At 36.6% G+C, this 15,703-nt stretch overlaps 1 pseudogene; it reads left to right on the forward strand.

The window, feature by feature from the left end:
- Positions 1-12,217: 12,217 nt before the first annotated feature.
- Positions 12,218-12,729, forward strand: LOC101089604 (annotated as a pseudogene).
- The last annotated feature ends 2,974 nt before the right edge of the window (positions 12,730-15,703 follow it).

Raw genomic sequence — 15,703 nt, forward strand, 5'->3', positions numbered from 1 at the left:
ATCTATCACCACACAAAGTTATAGCAATATCATTGACGACATTCTGATCTTTTCCCCATATAAACTTGAGAATCACTTTGTCATTATCAACAAAATAATTTGCTGAGATTTTGATTGGTATGTATTGAACATATAGATCATGTTGGGAAGAACTAATATCTTGATGACACTATGGGGACTTCCTATTTATGAACGTGAAATATTTCTTTACTTACTAGCTGTTCTTTGATTTATTTCTTCAGAGTTTTCCTCATATATACCTTTTATATTTTGATTTACACTTTTGTACTTAGATTTTTGGGTTGCTAATATAAATAATATTGTGTTTTTTTTAAATTTTTTTTCAACGTTTATTTATTTTTGGGACAGAGAGAGACAGAGCATGAACAGGGGAGGGGCAGAGAGAGAGGGAGACACAGAATCGGAAACAGGCTCCAGGCTCTGAGCCATCAGCCCAGAGCCTGACGCGGGGCTCGAACTCCCGGACCGCGAGATCGTGACCTGGCTGAAGTCGGACGCCCAACCGACTGCGCCACCCAGGCGCCCCAATAATATTGTGTTTTTAATTGCAACTACAATTGTTCATTTCTAGCACGTAGGCAATCAATTTATTTTATATATTAGCTTTGTATCCTGCAACGTTGGTATAAGATAATCACATATTATTAATTCTAGGATATTTTTTAGGGTCAATTTGTTTGGATTTTCTACATGTGCATCATGTCATCTGTAAACAAAATTTTAGTTTCTTCCTTTCAAATCCATATACCATTTATTTGCCTTACTTTTCTTGCATTGCATTAGGTAAGATTTCCAGTACAATGTTGAAAAGAAGTGTAGGCAGGAACACCCTTGCCCTGTTCTGCGTCTTATTGGGAAACGCTCCTAACTTTGGACATTAAGTATGTCATTAGTTACAGGTATTTTTTAGCAGATATTTTTATCAAGTTGTAGAAATACTGTTATTTTTGCCTGAATGTATGCAATAGGTGACTGATTTTCCTGGCTTTAGTTATACTGTTATTCCTTCTTCATGTCAAAATACCTCCACTCTCGGGCAGATTGATTGTTTATAAATATGACTGCTTGATGTCGCACAATATCTGCCTGTTGATTGAAAGTGGTTAAGAGATAAAATAAAAGGGAGGTCAAGAAAAATTTCAGAATTTTAGTCTGACACACCTGAAAAGATAACGTGGCCTAAATCCAAAGTGAGCGGTACAGATATGGGAAGAAATATGACGAGGTTCAGTTTTAGACAGGTTAACTGTGAAGTATCCAACATGTAGTTCTATGTAGATATGGATTGAGGTGAGATAATAGACTGGAGGTACAGGTGGCCGGCACATTGATGTCATTAATTAGCCACGAGATCACAAAGGGAAGGAGGAAGCGTGGTAAGGAACAAAACCGATAAATAGAAACCAGAAGAGAGTCAAAAACGGACCGGCTGACAGCATGATGGTGCCATGAGTTGTTCTTTTTCTCTATCCTTTTTGATATACAGCTAATCATTTAATCATAAACAAACAGGCAAAAAGCACCTGTGCACAGTACACCAAGACAGCCAGGAGTTCCATCCAGCGGTGTCCACAAAACTGGGTACTTTGGATCCTGAAGGAAACTGCAGAGTAGGAGGAGCATTGGCAGGTGTGACAGTGGCAGGTCAGGCAACATGCCAATCATGACCTTTCTGCCAGAGGAAGTGGAATGTGAAAGCAGAGGGTGGGGGGGTCTGCCCCACTCTGAGTGCTGCAGACGGAGGAACCCATTTGCTGTCCCTGGGGAGAAACCTCAGTGACTGAAGGTGAAGGAAAGGGAAAGGAAGAAGGCAGACAAAAAGAACTCAAGGAAATAACATCCTGTCGACTGCCTCAATTTCTGGAAAGAGGGCAGAGAGCTCACAGGCCCCCGGGGACACCCCACTCAAGGATCCCCCTACTGGGCCCAAAGCACACCACCTCCCACTCTGCTGCCACCCTCCTCTTTTTTGTCTTTCTGTGCCATTTTTATTTTTAAACGTAGGTGCTCCCAATCTTAGAGGCTGTGTGCCATGCCTAAGAGACACCAAAAACTTGTGCTATATCGCCACCTTCTGGAAGGTAAAAGGAAGGCTCCTAATTACCAACTGGTTCAATGGTTACAATCAAAGTAAACAAAACCTTACTTAAACAAGAAAGGTTTTTCACTTCTTGTGGCAACAGAGGCAGTTTTTCATAAAACACTGTGCAAAATCACTGTAATTTAATACTGTGAGATTTAGTAGTAAATCCTTAAATATCAATAATCACTATAATGTAAATGGATTAAACTCACCAATCAAAATGCACAGAGTCGATGGATGGATACAAATGCAAGACCAAACTACATGGTGCCTACGGAAGACTCATTTCATCCCTGAAGACACAAATAGCTCAAAGTGAAAGAATGGAAGATGATATTTCAACCATATGGAAACCAAAAGGAGGAAGGCAAAGCCATATTTATATCAGACAAAATGGACTTCAGGCCAAAAGAGGTAACGGGAGACAAAAGTGATTATATAATGACAAAGAGGTCAGTACCTCAAAAAAGATAAGGCAATTGTAAATATATACACTCCTGAAACCATAGCTTCAAAATATATTAAGCAAATAACAGACTTCAGGGAAGAAATAGATAACAATATAACAATATTAGAGGACTCCACTGTCAGCAACGGATAGGTCATCCAGACAGAAAATAAGAATAAAACATTGGAATTGAGCCACACATTAGGAAAAAAAATGATTTAAAAGACATACAAAGAACATATAAAGAAGAACATACATTCTTCCCAAGTGCATATGGAATATTCTCCAGGATAGGTCATATGATAGGCCACAAAACAAATATTAGCAATTTAAAAGGATTGAACTAATACTGACTGATCACAATAGTATGAAACTAAAAATCATCAACAAAAGGAAAGTGAGAGGATATAACACTATGATTAAACTAAACAGTACACTTCTAAACAACCATTGAATAAAAGAAGAAACTAGAAGGGAATTCAAAAATTATCTCAAAACAAATTAACATGGAAATACAGCATATTCGTTATTGTGGGAAGCAGCAAAAGCAGTTTTAAGGAAAAGTTAATAGAGATAAATAAATATATTAAGATATTGGAAAGATCACAAATAAACAACCTAAATTTGTACCTCAGGTAAGTAGAAAAAGAAGAACCAATTAAGCCTAACGCTAGCTGAAGGAAGGAAATAATAGATATCAGAGTGGCAATAAAGGAAATAGAGACAAGAAAAATAATACAAAAGATCAACTAAGAGAAGATTCTTTGAAAAGATAATCAAAATTGACAGAGCTTTAACTATACTAACAAAGAAAAAATGAGAGAAGATTCCAATACAATTAGAAATGAAAAAGGAGATGTTAACATCTGATACTTCAAAGTACATGGACTCATAAGACATTACTATGACCAATTATATGGTGAGAAATTATATAAGCTAGAAGAAATGGATACATTCTAGGAATACATGATCTACTAAGACTGAATCAGAAGAAAATGGGAAATCTAAATGGACCAACAATGAGTAAAAATATTGACTCAGTAATTTAAAAATTCCCAACACAGAAAACTCTGGAACCAGAGGCTTCAGTGAGGAAGAATTAACACTTAAAGAGGAATTAAAGAAAAATTAATATCAAGCCCCCTCAAACTCTTCCATAATACCGAAGAGGAGGGAATATGGAAGTCCAAAGTCATTTATGAGGCTGGCATTATCTGATACCAAAACCAAATAAGGACAGCACAATAAAAGAAAACTATAGACAAATATCCCTGATGAATACAGACACAAAAAGTTTCAACAATATTTTAGCAAACTGAGTTCAAGAACACGATGAAAGGATTGTACATCACGACCAAGTGGGATTTATCCCTGGGATGCAAGGATGTTTCAATATACAAAAATCAATAAATGTAATATATCACATCAATAAAATGAAAGATAAAAAAAAACCACAGAATCATCTAAATAGATGCAGAACAACATTTGACAAAATACATCTTTTCATGATAAAAATCCTTCACAGATTGAGTATAGGACATAATTAAGGGCATAATTACTAAATCTAATAATGGTGTTATACTCAATGGAAGAAATACTGAAAGCTTTTCCTCTAAGATCAAGAACAAGGCAAGGATGTCCACTTTCACCATTCCTATTTAATACAGTATCAGAAGTCCTAGCTGGAGCATTTAGGCAAAACGGGAATAAAAAGTATCCAAATCCGAAAGGAAAAAGTAACATTGTTGCTATTTGCTGATGATACAATATTATGTATAGAAAATGCCAAAGAGTCACTCAAAAAACTGTTGGAATTAATCAATTATTTTGCTAAAGAGACAGGATGCAAAATCAACATACAACGATTAGTTGCATTCCTTTACAGTAATGATGAAACATCTGAAAAAGTAACAAAACTATGCTATATACAGTAGGATGCATGCATCAAAATAACAACATGCATCGAAAATGATAAAATACTTAGGAATAAATTTAACCAAGGGTATTAAAGTTCTGTACAATGGAAATACAAAATTTTGCTGAAAGTAATTGAAGAAGACACAAACAAATGAAAAGACATTCTGTATTCATGGATCAGAAGAATTAATATTGTTAAAATGGCCATACTACCCAAAGCCATCTGCAGATTAAACACAGTCTCCAACCAAATAGCAAAGGCATTCTTCACAGAAATAGAAGAGACAATTCTAAAATTCATGTGAATCACAAAAGACTATGAGTACCTAAAGCAAGCCTGAGAAAAGAGAACAATGCTGGAGCTATCATACATTCAGATTTCAAATTACACTGCAAAGCCATAGTATTAAAGGAGTACGGTACTTGCAGAAAAATAGACACATCAACCAATAGCACAGAATAGAGAGCTGAGAATTAAATGGTCACACACAGACAGACAGCTAAAATCGGACAAAGGGGCCAAGAATACCCAGTGAGGAAAGGATAGTGTTTTCAATAAATGGTGCTGAGAATACTGAAAAAACACATGCAGGATAATGGAATTAGACACAAGCTACACCATTCAAAAAAACTTACTTGAAATAAATCAGAGACTGAAACATAAGATCTGATACCATAAAACTTCTAGAAGAAAACATAGGTAGAAGCTCACTGATATTCATATTAGCAAATAATTTTTAAACAAGATGCCAAAAGCAAAAGATGGTACTACATCAAACTCAAAGGCTTCTGCCCCAAAAAAGAAACAAAAAAATGAAAAGACAACCTACAGAATGAAAGAAAATTTTTACAAACCATATATTGGATAAGGGGTTAATATCCAAAATATATAAAGAATTCAGTCAACTTAATAACAAAAACAAACACAAACAATCTGATTAAAAATATTGGCAGAAGTCTAAATACACATTTTTCCAAAGATGAGAACAAAATTGCCAACAGGCACATGAAAAGACTTTTAACAAAAAAGAAAGAAAAAGAAAGAAAGAAAGAAAGAAAGAAAGAAAGAAAGAAGAAAGAAAGAAAGAAAGAAAGAAAGAAAGAAAGAGAAAAAAAGAAAGAAAAAAAAAGAAAAAAGAAAAAAGACTTTTAACATCACTAATTATCAGGGAAATGAAAATCAAAATCACAATGACGTGTCACCTCACACCTCTTAGAATGGCCACCATCAAGAAGACAAGAGACAACCGGTGGTAAAAAGGGAACCCTTATACGTTGTTGGTGGGAATGTAAATTGGTCCAAAGACTGTGGAAAACTGTATGAAGATTCCTCAAAAATTCAAAATAGAGCTACCATATGCTCCAGCCATTCCACTTCTTGGTATATATTAACAGGATATATGGACCTCCATGTCTACTGCAGCATCAATCACAATAACCGAGATATGGAAACAGCTCAAATGCCCATCAACAGATGAAACAGATGCCCATCAACAGATGTCCATCAACAGATGGGCAGCTCAAATGCCCATCAACAGTGCAGAAAAAATATGGAGTACATATACACCATGGAATATTATTCAGCCATGAGAAAGGAGAACACATTTCCATTTGTGGCAGTGTGGGTGGATCTTGGACATATTATTCTAAGTGATATAAGTCAGACAGAGAATGACAAGTACAGTATGATATAACTTACGTGGAACCTAAAACACTAAACCTGTGAAAAACAGAAAGTAAAACGGTAGTTACCGGGGATGGGAGAGATAAGATTGATAGTATGTAAGGGTGCAAAATTGTAATGAGTGGTAAATCAGTCATAGAAATATAATGCACAGTATAACAAATATAAATAATAATATTGTACCATAAGTATGGAATGAGATAAATACCACTACATTAGCAATCTTATTACAACGTATGTGCAATATATGTGCAAAAGTAGCACACTTTACAGTTTAAACTCATAAAACGTTAAATGTCAAATGTGGTCATTAAAAAAAATAAGGGATGCCTGCGTGGCTCAGTCAGTTAAGCATCAGATTGTTGGTTTCAGCTCAGGTCTTGACCTTATGGTGTGTGAGTTCAAAGCCTGCACTGGGTTCTGTGCTGACAGTGCAGAACCTGCTTTATATTTTCTCTCTCCCTCTCTCTCTGCCCCTCCCCTGCTCACTCTCCGTGTTTCTCTCAAAAATAAATTAATAAACTTAAAATTTAAAAAAAAACTGGGAAAAATCTAGGTGAATAGATTTAGGATACAGTAACCAGCTAAGAATACTCAGAAGGAGTGACCAGTGAAGTAGGGGGTAAAGTGAGTTGTTTGTCAAAGACAATCATTACCAAAGCATTTCAAAGAGAAGAGAGTGAACAAAATCCTGTCAAAATCTCTAACAAATCAGGTATGATGAAGATTGAAAATTGATATTTTAATATAGCAAATGGAAATCATTGATGATATTGACAAAGAACTGTGTCAGTGGCATAATCAAGGAGAAAGCATTACTGAAGTGAATTTAAGAGATATTAGGAAATGAGGTCTTGGAGATTATGAGTATAGAAAAATAATTCAAAGAACTTAAGTGCAAATGAGAATAAAATTGATCCAGACAGGAAGGGGGATTGGGATCAAGGAAGGATTTTCATGAGATAGAGAAAGAATCAATATGGTTAATTATCTAATTGAGAGTGGGAAATGACTGAGGAAGGGATAGAGAAGAGAGAATGGCTGAAATGTTTTTTTTTAACATTATCTCTATTTTTTTACTGTTAAAAAGGTTTATTTTTTTTAATATGAAATTTATTGTCAAATTGGTTTCCATACAACACCCAGTGCTCATCCCAACAGGTGCCCTCCTGGTGATGGGTATTGAAATGATGTTTCTGAGTAAACCAGAGGGAATGAAATCCAACAGAAACTTGGAAATTTGGCTTTATATTTGAGCACAATTACTTCTATAATTACTGGAGACAGGGTAGAATTGTTTGGTACAGACATTAATAGACGATGTTGAGAATACCTTTTGATTGTTTTGATTTCCCCAGTGATATATAATCTAAGCAAATAGATTAATTATATGTAGATATCTATATAGACATATAGATCTATCTATCTATCTAATCTATATCTATATATACTATACCTATGCCTATATCTATATCTATATCTATATATCTATATCTATATCTATATCTATATCTATATCTATATCTATATCTATATCTATATCTATATCTATATCTATATCATATCTATATCTATATCTATATCATCATCCCTATCTATATCTATCATTATCATCTATACCTATATCTATATCTACTTGTCTGTATCTAATCAATATCATCTATATCGTCTGTATCTTTATCTATGTAATCTAACATTCTCTTTCCCTCTGAGTACCTAATACCTCCAAAGGTAATCACAGCTCAAATATCTATTATAGTAGATGGCTTCTGCCCAACTTTGAATTTTACATGACTGAAATCAAACATTGTGCAGTCTTTTTCTGACTTCCTTCACTCCCAATTTTGTCCATGAAATGCATTCTATTATCATATGTAGTTAGTTCTTCTTGTTGTTATTGTTTTACTTTATGGTTGTTGCACAGAATTCCATTGTGCAAATTTTATACTTTGTTTTTCCTTTGTATTAATGTAAGCAATTTGGGTTATTTCCAGTTTAGGGCAATTTTAAATAAAAACACTTCTTGATGTTTGCGTATACAGTAAATGTTAGAATGTATTCAGTGGAATTTTTAAAAATTTCTGATTTGGGGCGCCTGGGTGGCGCAGTCGGTTAAGCGTCCGACTTCAGCCAGGTCACGATCTCGCGGTCCGTGAGTTCGAGCCCCGTGTCGGGCTCTGGGCTGATGGCTCGGAGCCTGGAGCCTGTTTCCGATTCTGTGTCTCCCTCTCTCTCTGCCCCTCCCCCGTTCAAGCTCTGTCTCTCTCTGTCCCAAAAATAAATAAACGTTGAAAAAAAAATTAAAAAAAAAATTTCTGATTTATTTCCATTACATTCAGTGTTAAATGCTAATTGCTACCACTTTGGTTGTTCTGTTTGTTATTTTTCAGGTTTTCTCACATGTCTGGTCATAGTTGTCTCTCCTAGTTTACAAATAAAGGATGCATTGGTTTAATGTAGGTAACTTGAAAGGATTATTTCTATCAAGATTTACCTATTAGGTTTCTATATTTCACAATAGAAAGTTGGAGGGCTCATTGAATGCACACAAAAACAATGATCTCTTTCATAGAGAATAGAAAAACGACAGAATAAGGAATCCTTTCAAATGCCAAATTGAAGAAGATTATTCAGCAAGGTACAATGCCCTCATTAAGTATCCTGACATTGACCTTGCAACAGTCCTAAATCTCCAAAACTATTCCTTACTTTTAGCATGAAGTATATATTTTTCATTCACACTGGGAGCGAGTATATAGCATTAACAGATTACAGATATTCAGCGTGCAGATTACCATCATTCCTATTTTTTCCTACCTTTCTTTCTCTGCAGCTTTCTGACATTCTGAACAGACAGTGGCTTCCACGTCTGACTAGAAAATTTTTGTTATAATACTATGATTCCATATGCCTTTTGTCTTTCAAAAGTTCTTTAATTTGATGATGTGAACTCTTCCAGTCTTCCTTCAGTAGTGCTGTTTTAAATTGTTCTCATGTTCTTTATTTACTGACATTCCAACTGTGTTAAGCAAGGTTCTCAGAGTACCATCCTGAATTGCTGTATTTAGGCTTTGTGTGCCTCTCAGCGTGCGTGTGCGCTCGCGCGCGTGTGTGCGTGTGCGTGCGTGTGGTGTGTGTGTGTGTGCATGGTTTTACTGCACACTGCTTCCTAAGGGCAGAATTCTCTCTCTACTACGTCAAATCCATAAACTACTCAACTCCATCAAAATTTATAATCCATGGATCCTATTAACATTTAAACAACCTTTGCCTGTATATGTCATCCATTCCCTATCTACCCACTACAATTTAAATGACACGGCCCAACCTTGCTTTTTATTTTTCCTTGCATGTTTACTCAACTCCTTTGTTTCTCACTCTGTAAGTTGTCCCCATCTGGAGCAAAACTAACCACATTTGAGACCCACTATCTATGGGCCAATCATCTGCTCATGTTGCAGACCTTTGTTCCTCTTGCTAGAATTTGAGCTCCACAAACCAGAAATTTTGTCTGCTTTATTCACTGCAATATGCACACTACCAAGAACAGTAGTGACATTATAAATGACCTATCGAAAGTATTTGATAATTGTTAAATAAATAATGCCTTCTTAATCTTTGGATATTGAATTCCTAAGTTGTGTTTAGATCTTGATTAGAAACTCAATATTTTTGGTGAATTACAAAATAATTTCATACTAGTTTTTTTTAACTTCCCTTTTACTAATATAATCTTATATATATCTTACATGCTACTTTCTAAATTAAATGCATTCCATTACCTCTTAAATTTCATACATTTTAAACAACTTAGAACAAATATAAAATCTGGGAGATCACAGAATTATATTTGATTATATCCTTTACACTATAGTAGAGAGGTAAATATTTATCTGCACATCAACTTGTTGCAAGAAACAGTACATAAATGGAAAATGGGTGGAACTGTAAACTAACCAGATTCTTGTTGGTCTTTTAATACTCTGTACCAAATAATGCATTAGCATCTTGACAAAGTTGTCTTTTTCCTGAAAATCTCACATCCAAACTCTGGATTGTGATCAGCTAGCTAATCTACAGCTATTCTGTTAAATGTATTGACAGTGGTTAGACTTCAGTAGAAGACTTTTCATTTTATTTTCTATGTCAGTCTTGGTGACACTCTATGCTATGAATATAAATTTAACTCTCCCTGATCCTCCCTGCCTAATTCTACTGGCTCATTTTGATCATCTATTTTTTTTTCTGATTCTTCACCGCTATATTTCTTAATTCAAGTAATGTATTGCTAACTAATACCCTATTTTCAAGAGTAAGGAAGAGAAAAAAGTGTGTGCAGTATCTTATAGAAGAGCAAAGAATGAACGGACTCTGATATGTCATGCACTTTCAAGATGGCAAGATTGTCCTCGTAACCTTAGTGATGCATTTGATGGGACTCAACTCTAAATGACTGTGGCTTTTTCTAGACACCGGTTTAGCTATGACTAGTCTGGGAGCTGTATTTAACTAGGTTTGGTACTACATATACATGCAGTCTTTATTCTGACCCACAGTGATGATTCTGTCTCTAATCTCTCTATGTATTATTGGCTGTTTTAATTTAATTTGGAACTGTTTTCCCAAACCCATCTTTTAGATCTCCAGGTGTGCACATGTTGTGTTGTCTTTTTACAGAGTTGCTATTCACAGTGGGTCTTTTTTCTATTCCTTTCAGTGCTATATTCCCTAATTTTTCTTGTCTCTTTTGTATTTTTGAAATTTTTATCACACCCTTCGGGTCTTGTTGTAGGAAACCTATACTATCTTAGATTTGCTTCATATCACAGACAAGCATCTTGCCAAATGTTCTCATTTTTCAAAACATAGTTCCTTATCATTCTACATGTGAATAAGATTCATCATTTCTGGGGATTGTAACTGCTTAAGCTTTTGCTTTAGAATTCCATAAGGAAGGGGGCGCCTAGGTGGGCTCCATCTGTTAAGCCTCTGACTCTTGATTTCTGCTCAGGTCATGATCTCACAGTTCATGAGTTCAAGCCCCACATGGGGCTCTGGACTGATAGTGCAGAACCTGCTTGGGATTCTCTCTCTCCCTTTCCCTCTCCCCCTCCCCTGCTCCTTTTCGCTCTCCCTCTGTCTCTCAAAATAAATAAATCAACTAAAAAAATCCATAAGGAAGGGGGCAGAGGGGAGAGCCAGGACATCAGGCAGCTGTGACCTTGTCACTCTTGGTACTTTCTCATCAACTATCCTGAGTCCATCTCCTTACTCCTTTCAGGAGGATGCCAGTCTATTAGCAAGGAAACCGCAAAAGGTTTCTGCATCTGGTGACTTATTTATATTCAGCTCTTTACAGCTAGTGCCTAAAGGCTTGAACCAGCATCTGTTTTTTTTTTCCACACAAAACACCTATTTCTGGCAAAAAGGAAGTATATACGCAGTTTTATTTTTTCTTCGGCTCTGATATTTGGCATGGTTATGCCTTAGCCACTCTGCACTCCACACACCTGCTCTTTCAAATAAGAACATGATGGTTTGATCCTATGAGATATACCTTGTTTTGGACGGTTGTAGTTTTTGTTATGTTTAAAAAACGTGTTGACTCATAGCATTCTCCTTTGATTAGGTAAAAAATTAACCATGATCAGGTTATGATCTCACAGCTGGTGTTCGAGCCCCACATCGGACTCTGTGCTGACAGCTCGGAGCCTGGAGCCTGCTTCGGATTCTATGTCTCCCTCTCTCTGCTCCTCTCCCACTGGTGCTCTGTCTCTCTCTTTCAAAAATAAACATTTAAAAAAAATTACTATGTTTACCATGACTTTCTATAGATCATTGCTTGTTTCAATCAATTTTTTTTTCCTTTTACCTCTTCAGTTACCTTTGAGTTAAAAACAAAACAGAAACAAAAAACAACAACTCACTGTTCTGGCCTCTCCGCGCTCTCAGCGAGTGCAGCTCTGGGTGCACTCTGCTCAAGGCTCCTGGCTCCTGGTTCCTGCCAAGCCCATGCTACCGTCTTGTCTCTCCGTCTGTGATCACGATCATCTCCTGGGACCTCATCAGCCGTAATGAGATGTTCTCCGACTTCTACAAGATCCGGGAGATCGCGGAGGGCTGTGTCTACAGGTGGAGGGGAAGATGCTCAGTAGGACAGAAGGTAACATGAATGACTTGCTCGTTCGTGGAAATGGCTCCGCTGAAGGCTGAAAGGTTGGTAGTCACCGGTGCTGATACTGTCGTGAACCATCACTTTCAGGAAACCAGTTTCACATAAGAAGCCTACAAGAAGCACATAAAATATTACATGAAATCAATCAAAGGCAGACTTGAAGAACAGAGGCCAGACAGAGGAAAACCTTTTATGGCAGGGGCTATGGAACAAATTAAGCGTATCCTTGCAAATTTCAAAAAAAAAAAAAAAATGACTTTTTTTTTTTTTTTTTTTTTTTTTTTAACTGGTGAAAACATGAATCCAGATAGCATGATCGTTCTTCTGGACTATGGTGAGGATGTGTGACCCCATATATGATTTTCTTTAAGGATGGTTTAGAAATGGAAAAATGTTCATGAATTTGGCCATTAATTTGGATGTATCACCCATTGTCATAACTGGCTGCTGCTCTTCACACACCACCAGGGCTTAGACAAATGGGACTGATGCCATCTTGAGCTCTTCAGCGACTTTGACCTTGATTTATTTGGAGCAGAGGCATTGTTTTTAAGAAAAGAAAAACATGCCATGTAGGTTGTCTAAAAATAAAATGCATTTCAACTCATTTGAGAGGATGCTTCTTAGTTTAATACGTATTTAAAGCCATCCTGTGTAGTGTCTTGGAGAAGCTAGAGCATGGTTGTAGGCAACTGCTAGAAAGCATAGGATGGCCTGCAGATAACTTCTATAGTGGAAATCATTTCTGGGACTGGAATATAAAAAAACAAAGTCTTAATACTGAGTTTAAGTAAAGGGAAAGGACATGCTCATAACTGTGCCAACGTTTGATGTGGGTTCCTTACACATTTCATCGCCTACAAGCAGAAGTAGTTAATTCTGGAAGAGCTCACCAAAAGAATAAAAAGGGGTTAACACAGTTGGAAACAGTGAAACAAATCTTACACCTAGGTGACTGCAAACATCAACGTTTACTTTCCTCCTGAATCTGTATTGCTCGGTGAGCATGAAATTTCTGTCTTCTATGAGGTGACAGCTTCCACAGTATGGAGCAAATAAGCTAAGGTTGCTCCCTTCTGTGTCTGGTGTCTAAATTGCAGGAATCAAAAAGCTGACGGCTGTGACGTCTCCAGATCGTTAAGAATCATCATGTCTGTGTGGTCTTACATGTGATTTGTTTCAGCATGACATTGTCAGGGAAGTTGAACATCTTACCTGTCAGCAGTGGGCTTTCATGGTCCATGTGCTCAGGGAGATAAGCCAGGTAGACAATGTATAACCTTCTCATCTATCTATCTATCTATCTATCTATCTATCATTTATCTTTCCTCTTTTTTAATTTTTTAAAATTTATTTTTTAGAGAGAGAGTGTGAGTGGGATAGATGGGCAGAGAGAGACAGAGAGAGAGACAGAGAGAGAGAGAGAGAGAGAGAGAGAATCCTAAGCAGTCTCCAGGCTCAGCACAGAGCCTGATGTGGGGTTTGATCTCACGACCCTGGGATCATGACCTGAGCCAGAATCAAGAGTTGGACGCTTAACCAACCGAGCTACCCAGACGTAAAATAATTTACCCCAAAATAAAATAATTTTTAATAAGAAATTTGGCTTTACTAAGTGATGTTTTACCAGAGTTGGCAATACATTTTTAGTTTTACAAAAAAAACAATATTTAGCTATTAAAATCAAAAATTTGACACCCCATCAAAATGAAAGCCAATAAGCTAAATAAATGAAATTGACAAAAAAATGTAGACTGTTTTATAGAAACTGAAGTGATATACTGTTTGACACAAAACATATCGCAACATAGACACAAGTAGAAAAATTATTAAATGGCCTAATAATTTGAAAACATGATGCCAAAAATAGAGTGAAATAGAGCCTTTTAATTTGTTAACTTTTAATACTTGGCAAAAAAAATGTTAAGCTCTGTAGGAGGAAAAATTTAATTTATTGAAATCATTTCAATAAACAATTCACATGATTAAGTTGCTTGTAACAATAATGGATATATATATACCTAACAATTACAGATGAGCTCTTGATCCAGACTCTAGCATCTGAGCCTCTGTCACCAAATACGCGCGCACACACACACACACACACACACGCTCCTCTCTTCTCTCTGCCTCTCTTCTCTTTTCATTTTCAACTTACGGTGTCCCTATCTTGGATTATTTTACTGGTCTCTAGTCTTCAATTTATCTTCTTCCTTCCTCTGTTTTCATAACAACAGCCATAACAGACCTGCTAAAATCCAAGCCATCTTTGTTACAATACTGCTTATTACCAAGATGTCATTTCACTGAGAATCCCCACTAACTAGGCAAACTCACCGAGGTGTGCTGCAAAGTCCGGCTCCCTATTTATTAAATAAATATCCCTATTTATTCCCCATACCTCGTGTCCTGTTACTCTCACCTTTTTTCACTGTGTGGCCACTCACACACCTGATGTCCTCCTGCCTGAAGCCCTTGGTACCTTGGGATTTTTGCTTGTGAGACAATTTAGATAATTATCCATATCTATATTTATATAGATATATCTATATCTATCTATATTTACAATGGAATCCTCTTAACTCTCTGTACTCCGCCATGTAACTTTTCTTCAGAACACTATCACCATCTGATGTATTACGTATTTGGTATTTAGTTTTGCTTAGTTTCCGCCTTCCTCACCTGACTGTAAACTCCAGGAGGGGACAGAATTTGACCTTTTGTTTGGTGCTATTCCCATACCCAGAATAATGCCGGGGACATGTTTAGGGCTCAGTAAGTATTTGCGAAATCAGTGAATTAACATTCGTTGCTGATAGACATAAAAATTCACCCTGAAAGATGTCCATGTCCTAATCCCCAAACCTGTGCCTGTGCTACTTTACACAACAAAAGGATTTTGCAGATATGATTAAGTTAAGGGTCTTGAGATAGGAAGATTATCCTGCATTAGCCAGGATATTCAGTGTAATCACCAAGGTCTTCATAGGAGGAAAGCAGGGGGTTCAGAATCAGAGAAGAGACGTGACCACAGAATATGGGGTCAGAGTAAGAGAGAGATTGGAAGAACTTCATTACTGGCTTTGAAGAGGCAGGGATGGGTCAAAAAGCCTGGGAGTGCTAATGATTCCTAGAAGCTGGAAAAGACAAAGGAATGGACTCCCCTAGAGTTGCAGAGGGAGCAGCGCTCTTGAGTTCAGCCCCAGGGCAAACCCATTTCAGACTTCAGTAAAAAAAAAAAAAAAAAGTGTGTTGTTTTAAGCTACTACTTTTGCAAAATTTGTTATGCAACAGTAGAAAACTATTATAAGTACATTGCATAAATATGGTCTTTACTATTGAAAGTCAGGGACTATGGATTTTCTTGCAACGTAT

The sequence above is a fragment of the Felis catus genome, chromosome B1 (assembly GCF_018350175.1).
Source record: "Felis catus isolate Fca126 chromosome B1, F.catus_Fca126_mat1.0, whole genome shotgun sequence".
Taxonomy (NCBI): domain Eukaryota; kingdom Metazoa; phylum Chordata; class Mammalia; order Carnivora; family Felidae; genus Felis; species Felis catus.